The sequence below is a fragment of the Haemaphysalis longicornis genome, unplaced genomic scaffold (assembly GCF_048455015.1).
Source record: "Haemaphysalis longicornis isolate Haplotype H1 unplaced genomic scaffold, Haemaphysalis longicornis Haplotype H1 scaffold_8, whole genome shotgun sequence".
NCBI lineage: Eukaryota > Metazoa > Arthropoda > Arachnida > Ixodida > Ixodidae > Haemaphysalis > Haemaphysalis longicornis.
The window spans coordinates 151,117,270-151,136,179 of record NW_027526445.1 but is presented as its reverse complement, the minus strand read 5'-3'; the positions used below and the strand labels follow the sequence as shown (position 1 = coordinate 151,136,179).

At 48.6% G+C, this 18,910-nt stretch overlaps 1 pseudogene; it reads left to right on the top strand.

The window, feature by feature from the left end:
* Positions 1 to 906: 906 nt before the first annotated feature.
* Positions 907 to 1,775, top strand: LOC144148522 (uncharacterized; annotated as a pseudogene).
* The last annotated feature ends 17,135 nt before the right edge of the window (positions 1,776 to 18,910 follow it).

The window sequence follows — 18,910 nt, the reverse complement described above, 5'->3', positions numbered from 1 at the left end:
CTGCATATTACCGGTACTCACATACGGGGCAGAAGCTTGAGGGCTCACTAAGAGGGTTCAACTTAAATAGAGAATGACTCAGCGGGCAATGGAATGGAAGATGACAGGTGTAACATTAAGGGACAAGAAGAGAGCGGAGTGGGTGAGGGAGCAAACGTGTGTTAAGGACATATTAGTAGAAATTAAGAACTGGACGTGGGCAGGGCATGTTATGCGAAGGCAAGATATGCGTTGGTTATTAAGGGTAACAGAGTGGATCCCTAGAGAAGGCAAGCGTTGCAGGGGGCGGCAGAAAGTTAAATGGGCAGATGAGATCAAGAAGTTTGCAGGGATAAATTGGTCGCAGTTAACGCAGGACCGGGGCAGCTCGAGCTTAATGGGAAAGGCCTTTGCCCTGCAGAGGGCGTAGATAGGCTGGTGATGGTGATGATGATAATGATGATGATGCGGCTGGCTTGTGCTGCAAGCGGCAGTGACAGCAACAGGTCTCCTCGCAGCCGGGCCTCGTCAGCCCAGCACCTGGGTTGTGGTATTTGGGACATGATTGGTGTAAACCGCACCGCGGCGCCTGGAGGCACGCGTGTGCCCTCGACGAAGGGCATTAGCATTAGTACGGTTGTAGGAGAAATGAAAGTAACGAGATCAAAATGTTTGTCCTGTTTGCTCGAAGCTTGGAGTTGGATCTGAAACAGTAATAGGCAATTTTTGGTAGTCGCACAAGTGCATCTCCTTCCAAACACACCAGAAGGCCGATTTGGCTTTCAGGCGAGAGGAGTTTCTCTTTTCGAAATGATGACAAGAACCGTTTACCGTGCTTAGCTCAAATTTTGAAGCAGGGATAATTTTTGCAATGATGAAAATGCGACACTTTCGTCTTTATACAGCACCAGTGAGATTAAATTAGCGATGACGTTGATGCCTTTTATTTACCCTATCACAGTTCCATTCACGGACATCGACAGTTTGGCGCTCGAGTCCTTCCTGGAGCTCAACGTTCCCTCAGATCTCAACTTCTCCCCGCCCATCGACTATCCAACGTTGAGCGCCGTCGAACCAGCACTGCACATGACGACACTCACCTGTCCCAGGAGACAAATGTCCCTCTCGATTCAAACACTACATTGCAGTCCCAGATCACGTCGAAAGCCGCTGCTATGAACATTGCTCACGCAATATCGAGCACAGCAAAATCCGGTGCACAGCCGTCACAAGACGCCCAGCCTTCAAGCGGCCGCCCTCAGTGGTCCTGCAGGCTTCACCCTGACTAGAACTTGAGGCCAAGATCCGTCCAGGGGCGCATAGAAACTCATCAGCGACGAAGGGAACAGCAGCACCATCAGAGCTCAAGGAATGAGCTGAAGCCCAAGCACAAGCCTCCGCCGTTGTCGAAGTACCTGAGGAAAACGACCAACGCCCACGAGCGGTGCCGCATGGATGAGATGAACCGGGCGTTCGAAAATCTGCGGGCGGCCGTGCCGTTCCCGCCAGGAACAGTCGTCGAGGCCGCGAAACCTGGCGACACGAGCAAGCTCACAAAGATCACCACTCTTAGGCTCGCACTCACCTACATTGCTGCGTTGACGCACGTACTGACAGAAGCTAACGAGCGAGAAGAAATTAACGGGTCCGAAGTGGACTCGGCACGGAGCATCGACTCATTGGAATCTAGCCTCGAATTTGGGAGCGACCCTCTTATGATGCCTTCCAACCTGGTCGGTATGATTCTCTACTCCGACGGTGAAAAATTTCAGTTCAGCGACGCTTCAACGCCTTGAGCATCGGGTTGTCAACGAATTGGTTGGTGAACCCACGGTCCCCTGCAGCGAAAGGAGCAGCGGACCGTGTCAGGATCGTGGTATCCGCAAGTCGGCTTCTCCGCTTACGGGACGCGTCCCCCGTACACGTAGGGGCTGGCATCGGGGCGCCAACTATCGGCGCTCATTAGCGTCATGATGCACTACTTGCTTCGCCTGTCCTAGAGTTCCTGTATATCGCGTAGCGCAAGAGTTGCGCGTCTGATTGCCACATGCCGCGGGTTCCAGTTCGACAGAAAGACCGCTTTCAGTGCTGCGCCCATTCAGTTCTAATCAACTGGGCATCGGCGGTTGTGGAAGCGGCGGCAGCGGCGGCCGCTAATCTGATAAGCGGTCCAATATCGTGCGCCAGTTCTTTCCCGGCCGCTCCTCGCCACTCCTCCTCGCCAGTGCCACTGGCGCGGCGGCCCGGCGGCAGCTTTCTCACGCGAGGAGGGTGGCTTTCCCGCACGACCTGGAACTCAAGATGGGGGATGGACGCGCAACTCTCCTCCCCTAGAGGAGCTCACGGCCGGGCTAGAGGAGCGGCGGGCGCGCATTTTCATACGGCCTGCGCTTCGGGTAGAGGTCCCACCTCTCACCGCCGCTAGTTCGTGATGCTGCGGACCAACCCTCGCTAGAGTTCCTGGCTCCCTGCGGGAGCTATATACAGGAACTCTAACCTTCGCTAGTTAACCCTTGCCGGTTGACCTACAGCACGGGCGGGGTAGAGCGGTGGCGGCGTGCACGCATTTGCCACTGCCCTAGCCCTGCCGTGGCTACAGGTGATACCTGTCCGTGTAAATTTACATGTGCGTCATTCAAATAGGCGACTCCTTCCCCCTTCTGAATTTTTGGTCTAATAGGGTCAAACAGCCTGACATTATCACTCGGAAGCGCCTAATCAAAAAATTGAAAGAAACATTTTAACTCGGGGCACATGAAGAAAAATATGGGAGGCCTTTATATCTTATCAGCGACTGTATTATATCAAAATGGTGAGGCAGGCAATAAACACGGCATTTTCCGTGACTGAAATATCAGTTATTATTTTTCCTTTCGGATGATGCCTTGGTTTGCACACGCACAGGGCACGACCAGTGACGCGAATGATTTCCCGCCGAGGGAGATACGGTCATTGCTTATCTAAACGTGTTTCTGCTGCTCACGCTCCAGTCGGGCTGAGCGGACCGCTTGAAGCGAGCGCACTGTCAAAAACATACAGCTAAAACTCTTATTAATGCAACTCAAGTGCACAACCAGTCTTCTTTTTGGTGAGATATAGCAGCGAAGGCATTCATTGGTACCGGTGATATTCCGCGGCAGATCCAAAACACGTTGGGAGGACGGTTGGGAGGGTTGAGGGTTGGTTCGAAGCGCCCTCACTCTGTCAAGAATCTGCTGTATCGTTTCCTTCTTGGGTGCGCAGGCCGTATGAAAGTGCGCGCTCGCCGCTCCTCCGGTCCGGCCGTGGGGAGCTATATACAGGAACTCTAGCCTGTCCTAGATGGCAGAGCCATCTGAAAGAAAGGCTATAAGGTGCGTTTGTCCTTCTGTGGCCGTGTCTGTTCATAGCGCAGCCGGGAGCGCGTTTCGTAGCTCCCGTTGCGGCGGAAAAGTTCGTGGCTCGAATACCGACGCCGCCGCATCATTCGAAGTTTTTCTGGCGGTGTCATTTCCGTGACGGATATGACCTCAGTGGATCTCGGCATAAAACACTTTCGTGTTAAAATGTAATTGAACTGCAAAAATCGTGACTCCTTAAAGGCAGTAGTTGAAGCTTTATCATGCTGACACCGCTCGATTTTAGACCTCTCTTTATGATTTCTTCGAGCAGAGCGCGGTGCGCCCAGACAAAACAGCCGATCGGCTTCTAGAGAAGTGCTTCTCCCTCTCTCGCGTGGACAATAAAGTCGGGTGCCGTCTTCCATGAGGACCTCGTCTTCTCCTCGGCCTGTTTTGCTTTACATGCCACCTTCGACGTGATCTTTGACAGGGGAGGCACCCCGTGGGTGAATCCTTGAAGAGCCACTCGCCGTAATTTTTTCTGCTGCTGCGGGGCAACGCGAGCCGGGAGCGTGACGTCTCGTTCACTGTGGTTTTTCACAGGCGTCAAGCGCTCCCGTGCTGTGGATGGCAAACGAATACCGCTGCCCCTTTAGCGATTGTTCGAGTGCTGTCGCACGGCCTCTGACCGAAACCTGGGTGCCGACACTGCAAGAAACTTGAGTGGCCGATTGCTAAATATCCTAAGTTCGTACATCAATTCAATGCAATGTCGTCTCGTAGTTGCCACGTGAAACTGTTGTGTTGACAATGTTATAGAAAGTAAAAAGTGCAACGGCAAGTGTGTCGAGTTTCGTGTGGTTGGGCGGATTTTTTTTTACCATTAAGAAAATGTGCATTCTTAAAATGTCCTGAGTTTCTTACCGTTTGGAAGAAATACATTTTAAACAACTGGAAGGGTCCTGAAATCTCGATTAATTGATTGATTGTGTCGTTTAACGCGCCGACACAACGCAGGCGATGAGGCGCGCCGTAGTGGAGGGCTCCGGATTAATTTTGACCACCTGGGGATCTTTATCGTGCGCCGAAATCTCGTACACACGGACGTTTTTGCTTTTCGCCTCCATCAGAAAAGCGGCCGCCGCGGCCGGGAATCGAACCCGCGACCTCGTGCTCAGCAGCGCAACGCCTTAGCCACTGAGCCACCGCGGCGGGTCAAAAGTTATGAGTCACTGCAGCTAAAATACGCCGTCCGTCAAAACTCCGGCAAGCACACGCACAAGTCCAACAGATGCAGCCATTCTGGTGGGTCACTTTGCGCCGCATAAATGCTCCGCACCAACGCAGCTTGCTCCCGAAAAATGTACTTCGTTGGGCGAGGTGGTTCCGCGTGCCTGTCCGTCATGCGGCACTTCCACAAGCTATACAATCCCATCACAACAAATATATCATAGGGCACTCCAGTAACATCTCGAAAAGGCAAGAACCGAATTGTATAAGGGGTAATGTCCATGTCCTTTTTAAGAGTTCTTTGCAACACATCCCAGAAAAACACCGCATCCCGGCACAAAACCAAATAATCAATGATTTCAGGTTGATTGCATAAACGGCAATTGTCACACCAAGGAATAGACATTCCTTTCTCGCGCAACCATGTTTTCACTGGGAGTGCTGATGTATGCAGATAAAAGAAAAACGTTTTTGCATTTGGCGCAAGACACATTTTGTGTATGACACGCTTCAAAACACTGTCCTTATGGTGGCCAATGTAAGGCTGGCGATAAACCGGCACTTTGAGTTGTCGCTGTTTTTAATAGCATAAACGTTCTTGCAGTGACCGCTAAAAACCGTCTTAACGGATGTCGCCGACGCCATAAAGGTGGCTTCTGAAAATATACCCAAGAAACCTGCCGAGCTTTGCCAATATGGGATGCGCGTGTAAGAAAGTATGGATTGGAGAGACGTCGCTCGCGTTCAGCGGTAGAGGATGTACACCAAAGCTGGTCACGCGTGTGTGCACCGCTTGCACGCAGCGATTTTAAGACGAAAGCTCAAAGATGGAAAGTGGTGACAGGAAACAACAACTCAATTCGTTGTTATGCTACACGCGCGCCCAACGTCCTCCCAGCGTTCTACGTGGTTCCTGTCGCCGTAGTACGGGAAGGATTTCACGCCCCAGACGAGGAGCGTGCAACTGCGCAAGCGCGAAAACAAGCAGGGCCTGATGCCGGCACGCGCGATGACATCTTGATACCATTTCCGTGCAGCCATCTACAGGCTTCTCACATCTTTCCTGCTCCCTCACTTGTCTTCAAAATGTGGTTGCCCTACCTTGGGGCTATAGGGGAAACTGTACGGAGGCTTGGAGGTCAAGCCGGTCGGTATGAATCGTGCGAGGTTTGCATTTGGAAACGGGACGACAATAGTCGCCTATCTCTGAGCCTTGAAGCAAGGACGTCATTCTTCCTTTGTGGTATAGCAGACGACTTGGGCAAGACCGATGAACAAAAAGGTGGTGGGCGCAACGTGCTACCTCCCACCGCATTGACGAGCGGCGACGGTAAAGGTGAACTTACAATATCCTCTTGAAGTAATCCACCAGATTTAGGAGAATCCCCAAAGTGGAGTAAGATTACTCAAAGGAAAGTTTGACATCCACCTAAATACAGCCATACGGCTACAAAGAAAACCTATACAGCTTTCTCTCGTGCTACGAACGACCAGCCTCCTGGTTAGCTCTGTTGGTAGCGCGACTGCTCCGGTTAAGCGGGGGTCCCGGGTTCGAACCCTGGACCAGGAGGAATTTTTCTTCAACTGCGAAGTTTCTGAGAAAGCTGTAAAGCTTTCCTTTGTAGACGTACGGCTGCATTGAGGTGGATGTCAAACTTCGAAGAATCCTTTTGAACTGCCGACACTTGTCACGGACAGCGCATATTAATGCGTGGATTCTCAATACGACGACTAGGCGTCACGTAAAACCATGTACGATGCACGCTGACTATCGTGCGTGGTTGTGCTTCCTCCTTCACTACCCTGCCTTTCCACTTCCCACCACACTCGTAGCTTCTATTTCCCCGAAGGCGGGGCGCCACTGTCCCCACATCCACTGTGCAGTACACGTGCCGGTGCCTTGGCTATCATTGCAAGTCACAGGGCAGGTCGTAGCTTTAGCGATTGCTTCGAGCTGCGGAAGATTAATTATAGCACAGGCCTTAGGTATCTCGTCATCACAGGGATAGAAATCTACAATTTAGACGCGAACAAATTCGCAGACAATTACCGAAAGGAGCTTTGAGACACATGGATTAAATATTTTTGACGAGCGTTTCGGGCCCACTTAATAAACGTATTCATGATAGCTTCAGCGTCGGTTTGGAAATAAAATATTTGCAGAAAAATAGTTCCCATCATTTCGTACAAAATTGCAACCGGAGCTGAGCGCAAATATTTGTGGTTTAGTGTTTTTAATTTTTTTTCTGTCAGTTACGCATTCATTCTGACCCCTTTCTTGGACATATATTAACCTAAACTGTCAGTGACCTTGGGTAAAATTACGATTTCATGTTTTTTGCCTACTTCACCAATTGAAGTGCATGTGAGACACATCCGCACAGTGCGGGCTTCAGGAAAAGGATATTCAATCCGATGCACCTCTATCTCACAATTTGTCTCTCAAGAAGGTTTGCTGTTAATAGTTCGGTGGTTAGCAAAGATTTTCACCAGTTGCACAAAGCCATGACACCTTGGAACAGAGCCCAAAGAAAGGTCCATAGCATTCGACTTCCATATGAAACAAACGCTACCGTTGAGGAGGTTCCTGAAAAGGCGGTATTATTGAGACGTCGTCTTCCATGCAGTCGACTTGATTAATCTCCGAGTCACGTGAGAGTCCTTCACGGCTGCTACAATAGTAGGGAGGATGGGGCCCCACGCAAAAAACAGCGGGCAAGTACTAAGACAGGAGGAAATTTAAAAAATAAAGAAAAAAATCCTGCAGAGGCGAATGTTTTTCCTGCTGGTCCCCTCCCGGGAGAGCAAGCGCATTCGTAGCGACTTTCCCGTGTAGTCGTGCAACCGAGCTTACAAGCTCGCACGCACGCTGGGATTGAGCGCTAGTGCACCCACACGTACAGTAGCGTGTGAACACGCTCGAAAGTTGATGCTGCCTTCGTGACCGTCGTCCAATGGTGGCTAGGGTCACTTGCTAGGATCTTCGTTTCTGATATCTACGGAGGAAATCTTCACTTTGAGGCGCATGTTTCTAGCCGGAGAGGTTTGGGGTCAAGGGAACGGAACGGATTGTATCGTTCGGGTGTGGTGGGGGAAGGGGGGAGGTGTGGCATAAGCGGTGTCGCTGTGTCAAACTGTACGAGAATGTGCCTTTTGCGATACTACGAGGCATCGGCGTGCACTTTGCCCAAGACGTTTGATAACATGCCTTGCAACCATAAGCTTCTCTCGTATCTACAGATGCCGCGGCTTACGATGCCCCTCTAACCAAGATCCGGTGGAAGATGTATATCTGTCTTAATTTTTATATTTGGGGCTATCAGTGAACCAAGCATAGTATGGTTAGTACAGTAGGCACTACGGACGGATTCTAATACGAAGACACCCGTACCGTTCATAGTGATACCTTTTCATTGTTGTGCATTTTGAGGGAAATGTCCCATAAGCTTACCCATCCTGAAAATTATAATAATGACGATGCGTGTCACTTTCGTGTTATGTCACATGTGCCACAGGTGATATAAATGCGCATTGCATTTTTGTCGACATCATAAGAACACCACGGCCGGTTTGCCGTCGCCATGCTTACAGCGCAGCTTGACCGGCTCCTCTGTAAATTGAAATGCTCAGTGAGTTTTTCTTTTTGGTTGTGCACTTTTCGTTCTGCCTATTAGGTACCTGAAATCTTTGTTGGACTGAGAAGCATGCATTCACACATGGCCACCATTGCATATTGTTTGACGCCATAGCAACTATGTCACCAAGAGGACTGTTGCCTCTTTCGAGGCGCAAATATGTAATTGGTGTGATGTCGCCCCGAGATGACGTACGGCTTATTCTCCTTTACGGCCATTCTTATGCCCCTGTTGGAGAGGGCGCGACAATGCGTTATTTTTTTATTTTTGATGTACAGTGTTTAAACTATTCACAGGAAATGGCTTTACTTACGGTTGGGCTTTCTCTAACCATACCGGGCACATCACAGTCGGCCCTATGCATACGCGCGGGGATAACGTTCTGCAGTGACGCAGCATTAACGCAGACCCTGCATGCAAAAACCTTGCTACCACTTTCTCTTCAAGCCAGGTTGCCGATAAACCTGAAAATTTTGAGCTACTACGTTAGCTGCGATTCACCGTTAAAACGTTTTGGACCTAAAAAATGTATCTTGAGATTCGGCGAAAGGCTAACGGCTGAATTGGTTAAGCTCTGCGATTCCTAACGAATCAGCAGTGTCACGTCGAGGGGTAATACGACCGCTGGATATTTTAGCACTAGCGGGCACATTCGACGTATTTCGCACTTGATATTATCGGCCTCCACGGTAAAAAAAACACAAGAAATTCTAAGAATAGGTGTCCTACACGTAAGGCTTCAAGGCTGATTATCTGCTCCGGACAAGCAAGAATAATTCCAATAATTATTTGCTGTAACTTTTCGCCGGCTCTCACATTATCTCTTCACGGACTAAGTGGGCTCAATCGGCGACAAGCTACCTCGGGTGACGATGAGCGGAGGAGTACGAAGAGTGTTCGATCGACCGTATAACCTTTCCAACGGCAGGTCGTCGAGCGTTCCCACGGCAGAGACATCTTAATTGTGTCAGGCTCCACCCCTGAGCTATCGCGATACGTAGGACATTAATGGTCGATGTTGGTTGGTCGGGGAGCTTCGTAACATGGGTGTCCAATTATTTACTCTGCACGCTTCCAGAGATGACACCGTGCGCAGGTGTACTGCTGGGCGCTAGACGTGTCTGATAGCTCAAGAAAGTTTTGCTATGGAAAGGGCAGAACGAAAGCTCTAGCCTGACGAGTTTGCGGAGTTGTGCTACCCACGCTTCTTAGTGCGAAATTGCTGTAGCTGACATCGGTCGATTTCGAAGATGTAGAAACAAACTCTCGGTGAAGCATCCGATATTTCCTATTTGATATCTGGCTTTCGCCCAAGTTCACCTCCAGTAAACGAAGTGGGCGACGCGGGTATGAAATTGGGTGTCGTTAAGACAAACCCCACGTTTTTAGCTCGCACCTGGACATACAGTGAGTCCGATGTTGCTTGAAATAAGGCTATCTTGAAGGTTACCCAATGTCAAGCCTAAACATGCGTTCTCAGGCCTAACGCCACGCTTTGAGATCTAGCGTCGTCAAGTGGTACCAAATGAAAAAAAAAAAAATATGCTCATTGTACACAGGGTAATCCAAGCTCCCGACACCGATGAACGCTGTAAGTCTTCAAAGCGAAACATTAGGCCTAAAAATACAGTCATTGGCGTAGCCGAACCGGCCGCCAATTTTTCCAGCCGCGTTTAGGAATCTGCAGAGAGAAAACATTTGTAAAGGGCAATAACAACAGCAATCATGGAGTCAGCAGCGGCTATTGGAGAAGTAGCGTGTAAGAAACAAACTGGAAAACTTACTAGGCAAACGAAGGAGCTTATAGTGAGCTTCAAAACACGAAATTGTCGAGTACGCTAGATTAAATTGAATTAGCGGACTTGTGAAAATTGATTAGCAGATGTAAAACGAATAAAATTCGCGCGTACAACATGGCTATCACCGAGGAAACGTCGAAAAGAAAGAGGAAGTTCGAAGCCAACAAATAGGAAGCTGGCTATTGGTAGAATATGCGCACACAGAGATAGACTGCGCACAATAACGACGAGATAATACAAATAGCGGAATGACTCTACACCAGGCCATACGCACGCGACGTTGCACAGCGGGAAATTGCTCAGCCTGCACGCTTAGCTTGCGATGTTCGGACAATAACTAATAGAGTAGAAAAGAAGCTTACGGGCATGAAAAGACTGATTGATTGATTGATTGATTGATTGATTGATTGATTGATAGTAGGATTTAACGCACCGACGCTACAAAGGCGATGAGGCCCGCCGTAGTGGAAAGCTCCGGCTTAATTTTGACCACCTGGGGATCTTTAATGCGCGCCGGAATTTCGAACACACAGGCGTTTTCGCTTTTCCCCTCCTCCAGATAAGCAGCCGACGCAGCCGGGAATGGAATCCGCGTCCTCGTGCTCAGCAGCACAAAATAAATATGACGCTTAAGATAAATATGAATAAATCTAAAGTAATGATAAATAAACATACTGAACTCGTCTTTTTCAGCATAAATAACGGAACACTGCAACAAGTAGAACAGTATAACTGCCTTGGCCAGATGGTCAGTGCATTCCCCATCCAGAGAAAAGAAATCCACCGCAGAAAAGGGTGGGGTAAAAGAAAGGTATTCAACCAATCCATCCTGCCGGGGATGACATACGGAGCGGAAACTTGGGGCATTACTAAACTAGAAAACAAACTGAGGTCCCCCCAACGTGCGACGGAGCGAATAATGATAGGAGTAACGCTCAGGGACAGAAAACGAGCAACCCCGATCAGTTTGAAAACTGGAATAGAAGATATCATAGTACAAATTCGGAAAAACAAATGGGCTTGGGCTGCCCATGTTGTACGACGAACTGACAACAGGTGCAGCACGAGAGTCCTCCTCTATCAAAGCGCGCTTCCATCATAGAGCTTCTTATGTTCAGGTTGTAAGAAGCTCTACGACTCGCAGCAGCCACCTCCGCGGTCACACTAGCAGAGGCTGATGTTATGGGCTTCGCCCTATGAAAGACATGCCTGGCCCAGCATTCCTTGGCTCCAACTGGCGTTCCTCCCTCGGGCCACTAGGTTGAGCTGGATATTAGGGTCTTAGAAAAAAATTACCGTCGCTTCCTAAAGAAAGTTGAGAGAAGCGCGAAGGTAAAAGTGCGCTCAAGCTTCGCTGAACGTGAGTCCAATCTATTGTCAAGCCTTCAAAGACCCATAGCGAAATCGAAGCACGGATCCATGCGACGATTTTTCGAACACTACGTAAGCGCATCTACGAACGATCTAAATGCAAACCGGTATAGTAGAAACAGGTGTACTTTTGTTCTCCTCCTTCGTGATCGATGAGTCTATTGTCTTATCTAAAAGCATTCCCTGTTTGGATTTTGAAGCAACCATTTTGACACAATGGAATCCCGATTTCAGGCACGCGCCATGGGTTCGGAGATCTTATCAGGGCTTTTCGGTCGACCAACCGGTCTATATGTGAATGCATTGGATTTTTTTGACAGAACGCAATCGGTCCCACTAAGAAAGCTTTCGCTTTGAAAAACAGTGTTTGACCTATGGGGGTAAAGTTGGGCTAGTTGCTTACGTGGCGTGATAATGTAGAAGCCTAAGGGTTAACGTTGGGTGCCAGTTTGAGCTAAAACTTGGTCACGGTCAAAGAAAATTTCTAGCTTGAAAGGCTGCCATCACGGACTTCGGCAACAATAGCAAGGTTGAAACTTGACAGTGACGTGAGGTTAGCGAGAGTGGTCGTGGTGAAGGAGGGAGGGGGATGGATGGATGGATGGAAATGACTTTATTGGGTAAATCCTGCAGTAGGTAAAGCCCGGTTGACGGGCCGACCTCAACGTGGCCGTGCGTTGCATCCTCTTAGGCAGCCCTACTCGACAGAGACCCCTTTGCGGAGTCCGTGCCTTTCGAGCGCCTTGAGAACCTGCTGGATGGCCCACTCTTGATCCGACTTGTTGGTTGAGGTGATGGCGATTTGGAGATCTGCGGGGTATTGTGTGAAGCTGACGCCGTCTTGTATGGCTGCATAGTCCTATAGGATGTGCCAGCGATTGGCCGTACCTTGTTTGCAGATGTCGCACTGTGCGCTGGGATAATCGTCGGGGTACCGAAAGGGACAAGATAGACGCCATGATACGCAGGCTCTACAAACGGGCACTCGGACTACGCGAGTCCACAGACAACGAGCGCTTCTCCCACCTGGGGGTTCATAACCGCGTTGACGAAATCATCGAAGCACAACTCGCTGCCCAGTGCGAACGCCTCGCAACCACAAGAACGGGACGCCACATCCTGGAGATCCTCGGCTATGGTCCCCAGTCACGGAAAGACACCTTTACAACCGCCCCGACACGATCCCAGCCAATATTCACGTCAGTCCTATCCCTAAGAATATGCCCACGCAAGGAACTAAGATGGATCCCCGCCCATGCGGGAAATTGTTCACCATATGCACCGAACCACAATGAAACGGCCCACAGGGAAGCGCGCGCTCTCACCCACCGCGCCCCCACCGCAAGTGCCCGTCCGGAGTGGGAATGGTGGACGGCGGCTGAAGACTCACCGAGTGGATACAGAGAAATTCTCATGAACATGAGGGCTGCTCGCCAGCTATACCCCTCACCCCACAAATCTCTAAGCACTGCGTTAGGTATTGTTTTCGGTAGTAGTTTGTCCCACTCACTGCATCATCGCTCACCCGAGTTCACTCCCCCGAGTCACTATGCCCCAGGTAACGTATATCAAAAGAATAATCTTGCGAAACATAAATGAAGAATCATGAACTGGAGGTATATAACAAAAGCACACAGACACTTACTGCACTATGCTGTTCTATAAGCCAATCTTGTTTAGGTATGCGTGCAAAGCAGGGTGCATGTAATGTCAAGGTATGTAGTGTTTTCTCGGCGCAGACACAGTGCAGCGTGTTTTTTATTCTTGTTTTCATCGACGTTTACAGATGTCAAAGCATGTAGACAAACGAAGCAGCATATGACGTGTCCTAGCGGGCGCCCTCAATTCAGCCGCATTCTCCCCAGCTCCAGCCGACGTATGAATGGCCCGTACTTCACAGCTTCACACGCAACACACACACTCACTCACAGCTGCGAGAAAAAAAAACGAAAAAACGCTGCAGCGGAGTGATTCAAGGCTCAAAGCAGCTGTTTCTCCGCGTAGAACATGCACGCAAGGGGAGAAAAAGATTGATTCAAGGGGTTGGCCTTACAAGACGAAGCTTTTCGACCGAGTAAATGGTGCATAGCAAGCCAGAGTAGACAAGAATCTTAATCCGACAATAGGAGTTCTCGTTTTATCAAGGGTCCGTACAGCGCCCTCTACTGGCATCCCATGTCAAAGTGATCTCAGGGTGATGTCAAGCTCTGAAGGTTAGATCACCTAAATTTTGACACACGTCGCCGTATTAGCTCAGGGCGCTCAAAAGCACCCTCTCCACAAAATAAACAAAAACATAAGAAGCACATCAACGTGAAAACGAGCAATATAAAGAAGAGCGCAGCGAGCGGTTGGAAAACACAAAAAGCAATTCGTCTCCCCGGCCCTCTCACTCGCGAAGTTTTAGAAATGATCGTCGTGAAGAGTCAATGCTACGTTCGTATGCATACCGGCCGTCGCGACTGTGTCCCGTCTGTGGAAAACACCTACAAGAGTGCAAAGACGTTAAAACAAAAAGCACAGAGGGGGAAGAAAATGGTTCGTATACGGCGGTATAGGAAGACTCCAAGGATGCGACGGAAGAAGTGGAGACTTCATGTGGAAGAACAAATAAACAGTATATCGAATTGGATCAGAAATATGGGTAAATAGGGAGAAAGGACATGGGCAAACGATTATGCAATGATGACGGCTCCGCTCTAACAATTTGTTTACGCGCTAGATGTGACAGGCCCTTCTATAATCAGGAACCCTCCTGACTAACGCCGCCTGATTGCTGTAAGAGGCTAGAATAAGGGGAGGATACGAAACGCCTCAGGAATGATCGTTTGAGCGTTTACAAATAGTCGTGAGGGCAGCGCGCAAGGTCAGCAAAGGCGGCTCGGGCACCGAAAGCATCATGTATTCTAGAGTGGCTTTGCCCACGGGTGTTGGATTGGCCCGGCAACGTGACGATCGGGCGCCGTACTTCACTGCTGTGAGCTAGTTGGTGCTTCCTATCTACCCTTTTCAGCTTACCTTATCTATCTCTCTCTCTCTCTCTCTCTCTCTCTCTCTCTCTCCCACTTCAAAGGGCGCAATCACGGCGGATGAGCACCCAGTGTAGCGCCTCCTTACGACAGGCATGAACACTGCGCCAAGAAGCTGTTCTTCTTTTCCGCCTGAAGACCATCATTGAAGAGGTGCTGTCTTGTTAACCGCTGTGCACACCGGGTCAATGCGTATCACGTGAAACTATCGACGTGGAACCACGTTTAACATGAACGAAATCGTTTTAGTCCGCCGCTTAGTTCTCTCTCATCGTGTTCCTTGAGACTAGCGTACCCCTCTACTGCCGCAGTAGATATTTGCAGAGCCGGAGGTGCCATTGCAGCTTTTGCTAGCCGCACGCTAATTTCTAAGTTTAGATTCTTTACGTTCTTCCCCAATAGCCGGTGAAGTCAAATCTCAGTACTTCCCTTTTAAGGTTCGTCGTTAAACTTCCGTGTCGCTCCTGCTCCTCGAATTCTCTAAGAAAGCATTCGGGGCTTGTACCTTGTGCACTAAACGGCATGTTTGGTTGACTGTGTTCTTGGCGCTATGGTAATAGGAGAAAATTGCTCTCGGCGCCGTGCTGTAATGGTGATGGGCGAGTCATCAACCATGCGTATGATTGGCCTCTTCATCTCAATGGGCAGTCAGAACTACTTAAAATAAACAATTCGCCGTCATCGCTGAGGATCTCTGTTTTCTGATCCGCGTAATTTGGCGCTGTAAACGTACGCACGAACTCGCCGGAAGGCAGCAAGTGGTTTGAACTGTGTATTTTGCAGGTTTACCTGGAGCTGGCGTTAATTCTAGCGCGCTTTTTTTCCACGCGGGATGTGTGGCATCCCAAAGCCGTGTTTCGTCCGCGGTGTACAGAGCCTGGGGCAGCTGCAGGAAACTACTGCTCCGAGGTCGCCCTTGATGAGTAATTGAGAATGTTTCCGCGTTTGAAACCTGCGGGGCGTCCCCATAAAGGCTCACATATTTGTCATAGGTAATTGGGGGGGACTAGTAATCTCACTGGCCTAGTTCGCCTGCATCAGAACGCAACTGAAGGGTTTGGATTGTAGCATGTCGAGTTTCTAGCCTAATTTTTTACGTTGTTTGCTTTAAAGTGGTTGCCAGAAAACAAAGTTACGGCACCGGTTTATTCTTAACTGGAGTGGCAACGGGGGCACGAATCAGACGTATACATAGCACTCCCCTTTCTCGAATACATACTTTGATTACTGACAACACTTCCCGCCACTGTAATGTTTAACGATGATCTGTTAGCTTTAGGGCACAGAGAAAGTAGAAAGGTTGTAAACCTAATTTGGGGTTACCTAATGACACGACAGGCGCGGGTAGTTTTAACTGGGGAACCGGAAGGCAGCGTGGACATGCTATTTGACACCGTAAGGGCAGTCATCACAGAGTAAGAGAAAGTTGTAGGAAGAGGAGGGTCTAAAAAGGACGTATACATATTATCGAAGAAAACTACATAACTTACTGAGACCATAATATGAAAGCGTCAAGAGTGCTCCGCCGAATTTAACCAGCGGAGCTGTTAGTATTGATTACCAGAAGTACAGTTAGTGCCATTCGTAAGTACGACCGGGCAAAGATAAGAGAAACGCTACAGAAAGTACGAAGCTTAAGAGTAACTGACAAGAAGTTAGCTAATCGCAAAGAAAGAATGTGTGCCTCCATCTATGAACTAGGTAATATTCCGAGCAACGTGTATCAGATTAAAACTTGGTTAATGGTGCATTGGTGGGTCCCTGTCTGAATTGACAGTTGCTTTCGAAGTACGCTTAGAGAAAGTCGCCAAGTGAGAAACGCTGCTTTGCAATAATCAGTCTCATCGATGCCGTGGTATACTACGAAGGCGTATGGTGATCTGCCTCTACTGCCGCATATAAGCGGATAACCCATTGAGCGGTATGATAACGGAACTGCGCGAGTTAGTTATACATCAGAGATTATTTGCAAAATGTCCAATTACAGCGCGGCGACCGCTGCTAGAAACGCCAGTATAGGCTTTCCATTGGGCAGACTCCATTTAGAGCCCCTTTGGCAACCTCCGGTATGAGCTAAAATTTCTGCGTCGTTTTATGCGCACTTTAAAAGAAATAAAGAAATAAAGCCAACTGTGTTTTAGGTTCCGCCTTGGAATGGTTGAGTACAAAATGTTCCTAAGAAAGTTCAAGTATTCATTCTGGGTATGCTCTTCCTGGCGACGCGTGATGTCTGATGATAATCAGAAGAGAGATAAAACCATTTCAATTATCGCCCAGGCCCCGAAGAACACACTTTTGAAGTAGAGAGATGGCTAACACCTTTGTACCTTAACTCTGTCAAATGTATCGAACACAAGATAGTTCCACTTAACCTATGGCCTATCGATCTCCGGTAACACATTCCTGCCTCCCATGTGCATAAGCCCAAAGTTAATTTTTTTTCCACACTTAAAGTGGTACAGATACAGTGTACGACATCTACTCCATACGCGTTCAAAGTGAACAAAAAGTAGAAGCTTTAAGAAAAATAGATTGGGTGTCGCATCTAAAAAACAAATTGTCTGGAAAGAGATCGCCAAAAAGGTAAAGCATAACCAACAGTGCAACAGCGGTCGAAGCACTTTTACCTTTATTATTGGCAAGAACGGAGAGGACACATGGAGAGATTCACTTTCTCTCGCGGGAAAAGAGATCGGCATTCGAGAAGCCCACGAACACCAAATTGCAGGAAACGTAATTTGCTTCGTGTATCGAGAACCACCCGCTGATTTCTCGATCTTCTATTGGAATGGCTGTTTCCAATTTATTTTCAATACAGTCGCTAAATGCATTTCCTCCACTTGATTTAGAAGTTCCGGACAGATCCGCAAAGAAAGACGATACCGCAAAGAGGAGCACTGCATCACTTGCCAAAGTGTATGAGAGGAAGGAACAAGGAAACTGCAACAATGAAAAAGAAACACATACGGGAAAGTTCAAGTCTTCTACCGTTCGAAGTATCGGTTACAACATGCTGTCTCTTCACAGCACGAAAGTAATAGCCCCATTGGTGCATGGACTAATTGGAACGCAGGTTGCAGGAGGGAATGGGGTGTGCGGGGAAAAGACTCAGCTGCTTTGCTCGGCTAACAGGTTCAGAGGGAGCTACACTAATGGGTTTGAAGAAACTGGAACTTGGAGAGTTGGGGCCAAAGTGTCAGAGCGGGTGGGAAAATGAAGAACCTTGTGTGCACGCTAATTTTTTACCTCCTCCACCAGGTATACGACGTTCTGTTAAAGGGTGGCCCTGCTCCAAAAGGTTAATGGGTGGGCAAAGGAGTGGCAACATGAAATGTTCTACGCTTCTGGCATGACTATGAAAGGAATCCAAAAGTACACTCTTAGGCAAAAAGGACTAAAATAGGGACTAAAATACAGCCGTTAGTCTTCGCGGGCGGCCGTTCATCTTCAAAGGGAGTATCTGCGGCAGAGTACGTGCCGTGTGCATAATTTCGGACTAACTGTTCGTCCCCGCCGATCTATAAGGAGTAACGGGAAGACGAAACGCATGCAGTTAGTCTCTTTGCTGCGTCGTTAATCCCCTAATGGCGTCGTCGTTGCCCTTTCGCGCATATGTCTGCGAACAGTTTTATATTTCCAAAACACAAGGCATTGCAGTCACTGGGTGCTTTAGATGGTGCCACGGGAGAAAATATTGATGTTAGTTATAAGAAAATCGCCTAGGGTTAGTAGAGCGGCGGGTAATGGCAAGGAGCGGCGAAGCGCGATTGTCATACGCTTCTCGGCGAGGTTATGTTGATACGCTGTGTTGCATTCGATTCGTGCGAGATAATAACGGCCAATGAAAGCTTTCAAGCGCCTTACCAGTAACTCAAAAATTAGTGACAGTAGCAAAAGTGGATTCCTGAGCGTAATGAATATGTATATGTTTAACAGACTAGAAAAAACGCATATTGCTGATGACAACTGCAAAACAAAAATGCTCGCTACAGGTAAGCGTCTCGAAGTTATCTTTTACACTCGGTACATAATTGCCTTGGGCACCAAAGCTATGACAATGCTGCAACTGCTGTAAAACCCGCTTGCATTTCGCGGTCGCAATCGTCTAGCGACGCGAATTTGGAGAATTCAGGCTAAGCAACACCAAATTCGCTTTCACCGATGCAGGAAAATATGGCATGTTTCCTTATTCTGACACTCACACAGACGACACCTTTCACATACGTTACATAGAGCACTTAACATATGTATCGAACACTAAGAAAGCACTTAGCTTGCGCTAATTTGTGCGGAAACAAATGAGTCGTCCGATCGCCCAGCTACCTATCTCAACTAGGCGACGACGAGTTGATTGTTATTTACGAAAAAACTATGGTTGTGAGGCTCTACTTCGAATCGAACTGAGCAATAGTCCCTAAACCTAGCAAACCGCTAAGCGCAAGGCGCAAAACGCGGTCACGTTCGCTTGCACAGATAGAAATTCGGGCACCAGTCGCAATGGATCTTGCGTTATGCACAGAACTACACCCTGTACACTTGAATACTAT